The sequence below is a fragment of the Notechis scutatus genome, chromosome 1 (assembly GCF_049901735.1).
Source record: "Notechis scutatus isolate UNSWTSFEM ecotype Mainland chromosome 1, rNotScu1.2, whole genome shotgun sequence".
In the NCBI taxonomy this organism is placed as follows: domain Eukaryota; kingdom Metazoa; phylum Chordata; class Lepidosauria; order Squamata; family Elapidae; genus Notechis; species Notechis scutatus.
Window position 1 is genome coordinate 182,363,445 of NC_142009.1, and position 3,325 is coordinate 182,366,769.

Sequence of the window (3,325 nt, forward strand, 5' to 3'; positions counted from 1 at the left end):
TTTTAAAAGATTTGTTTTTCCATTTCTGTTTCCATTTTCATTTTTTTTAAACAGATGTTGTTGTAATTCTACTCGTTTTTTCTCACATGTCTCTGAAACTTTGGCTTCTTTTTTGGCAATTTCCATGGTTTATTATAACATCTAATTTGCTTTGTTCTATTTCTTCACTTTTGGCAGTTTCTTTTCACATTCATCCTTAATGACTTCCACTAAGTTTATTTCTTAATTTATCTGGTTCTCCATCAGACTTTGGAGTGATTCCTGGTGTTCTCCTTGAAAATGGTAGGAACTAGAGAACCCATGACCCACTGAATCATCAATTCAGAAATATTACCTTACCTAAATGAAGAAAGAGAATGACCATAGGTGGGCAAAAAAGCAGTGGGAGTGGGAACAACTTCCAACTTTCTCCTGATTTCCCTATTGACATTGCTTGTGGGAAGCTGGCAGGGAATGTAGGAAATTATTTCACTTCCTCTTCTGCTGACCTACCAAACTGCCTGCTACTTTGCTGGGGGAATGGAGAACAAAAACAGTGATGGATATCAAGAAAAAGTGCACTCTTAATTCACATCCCAGCCAGTTCCATTCTAAAGAAAGGGTGCATGAGGTTGCAGCATGGCTCAGGAAGAATTGTGAAGGTTCAAGGAAGTACATTTGAGGTATTTTGCAAGATGGGGAGTCCATGTGAGGGTACGGCCCATGTTAGGAATGTGTACAGGGATATGTAATAATTGTGTGTGGGTTGGAAAGGGTTCATGGAGTTGCATTGGGTCCATGGAAGGCACCTTAGCAATTGAGGAAAGTATAACGGGGTACAGTGTAGGTTGGAAGGGGTGTGCAGGAGATGCTCCATGGGTCAGGGGGGACATGCAGGGATGCAGTGCAGGTGTGTGAATGTATGTAAGAGTGCATGAGAAGTATTGTGCAGGTTGGAGAGTTTGTGCAGAGTGTGACACAAATTCAGAAGGGTGCCTGGGGTGCTCGGAGGTATGTGTGTGCGATGTTGCAAAGGTTGAAGAGGCTTACAGGTACAATGTGGAACAGTATTGATGTACAAGGATGTTATGCAGGTTGGAAGGGGCATGGGGACAAGCTATTATATAAAAACAGGGAGCAAACCCCATTCTGACTAATAGTGATAAAGCTACCTATCTATTCAAGTAATGGAATTCCTGCAAGCTTAGAAAGCTTGCAGCAAGCTTAGAAAGCTTGCAAGCTTAAAAAGCACCAAGGACACCACAATTCTATAACTACCTAAAATACTTACTGGTGTATATTTTATTAAATTAAATAAAGAGCATAATTTTGACTTGTAAAAGTTATTTTGTGGCTTTTAAATTGTGTTTTACAATAAGCACCAAAGCTTCTTTATACATTATTTCCCCACTGCCAGAGTGCCTCATTTGTCTTTTGCTAGCTAAATCAATTATGGATGTCTTAATCTTTGACATAATCTATGACGATACCACATCTCCAGGTACAGTGTATTTATCTTCATTTCATACAAGTTCATTGCAAATTTACATCATCCAGGTTTTCAAAATTGCATTTTTAACCAATGCTGTGCCTTTTTTGCACTGATTCAGCATTAAATCAGGATAAAAAAAAAAAATCTTTCGGGAGCATCAAAGGGAAATAGCAGATTGAAATGGTGAGATAAAACTTTCCTTTGCAGTTAAGAATACTTTATTCTTGTGCACTGAAAGCTACTGAACATTCACAAAAAATGTATGTTTCTGAGATATGGAGGGAGGGCAATCTTTACTTTCAACTGTTCAAGCTAAGCCAGGCTTTCAGTTCCCTGTGATAAATATTTCCAAGTAGTTGCACTGGTAATACTAGTATGATCAACAGTTATTATTAAATCTCAGCCTAATAAAAAAAAAATCCTGATCTAAGGGCTCATCTCTAGAGATGGATAAGACTCTCCCTCCCTTCCTCCCTTCCTCCTCCTCTCTCCATAACCACTATGTATGCTTATGTACCCTAAAATCCTACACATGGAAAAGACCATCTTCCAAAATAGGCAAAAAGCATCAATCACTTTTAATTCCCAATTCATCTTTTTTTTTAAATCCAGAGAATCAAAATAAAAAATACACAGTGAATTAAATATATACAGTATGGTAACAATACAACCTACAGTAAAATGTAGAGATATTGGTAACTGAAATGCATCAGATTTAATAACCTGCATTTATTAGAGATCTTTATCCCAGATAATATCTACAAAATCCCATAGTAACCTAAGAAATAATTGTTTTTCAGAATGAGGGAGGACACAAACATTCCAAGAATTTCAGCTTTCAGTTTTTGTCCTTGCACACTTCAAAGGGCTAAATAGTATTTGATTTTTTTTTATTTTGTAAGAATCATATTTATTAAAGTACACACAAATACAAACAGCACACTTTTGTCTTTAGCAAAGCAGGGTCTGATCACAAGTTACTGCCGCTTCTGGAAAATGTTGCCACGTCCCATTCCTTGTCCCCTTCCTCTTGCAGCCACCTGCACCTTGAGGATGGCGGTCTTGCCGCACCTGGTGCCCAAGCCTGGTTCTTGTTCTTCATGCTCTACAGCATCGGCGCATTCTTCAGCAAGTCAGGCAGGATCAGGAAGCGAATCTTGCTGCCACGGATGTAGACCTGCTCCAGCTGCGCCATGCACCCATTGCAGTAGGTCACGGTGATGTTGGACATCTGGCAGTTCATATTGTCCTCAGCCTCAATGAGCTTCCCATAGTAGACCTCGCCCGTGTTGGTCTCGCAGGTGATGATGTGCCCATTGGCCTCGTGCAGCACCTTGATCGGCACCCCGATGGACATCAATAGTATTTGATTTTAATAACAATTAATGAATGATTATTTTTATTTCACCAATAGAATTTACATGTATATGTAATAAAAGTATCATAACAGTAACATACAAAAAACCCAATACAATAAACAGTAAAATAAAACCAATTTTTGCACTTATATTTTTACAGTCACTTCTGAAAAATTTAGAAGAACCAGGTCTTTACAATCCACAGTCCATACAATTAAGGGACATCCTTATATTGAGAGCCAAATTGTCCTATAGGAGAGAAACAATGAAGAGAACAACTTCCATTAAATCCCTTCCCACTTGAATGCCCTAGTAGTTGGAACTTTTAGCATACTCTCTAAGTTGACCAGAAAGAATTTATGTAGGATCTGGGAAACGTGGTATCTTAGATAACTTAGATTGATACCAAGAAACCACCAATTTATACAACCAAGTGCTACTAGTTTTCAAGAGTCCATTCCCAGGAAGAATTAAACTTGCTAACTGACTATGCTAA

At 38.4% G+C, this 3,325-nt stretch overlaps 1 pseudogene; it reads right to left on the reverse strand.

The window, feature by feature from the left end:
* Positions 1-2,349: 2,349 nt before the first annotated feature.
* Positions 2,350-2,828, reverse strand: LOC113412341 (small nuclear ribonucleoprotein Sm D3 pseudogene; annotated as a pseudogene).
* Positions 2,829-3,325: the final 497 nt, after the last annotated feature.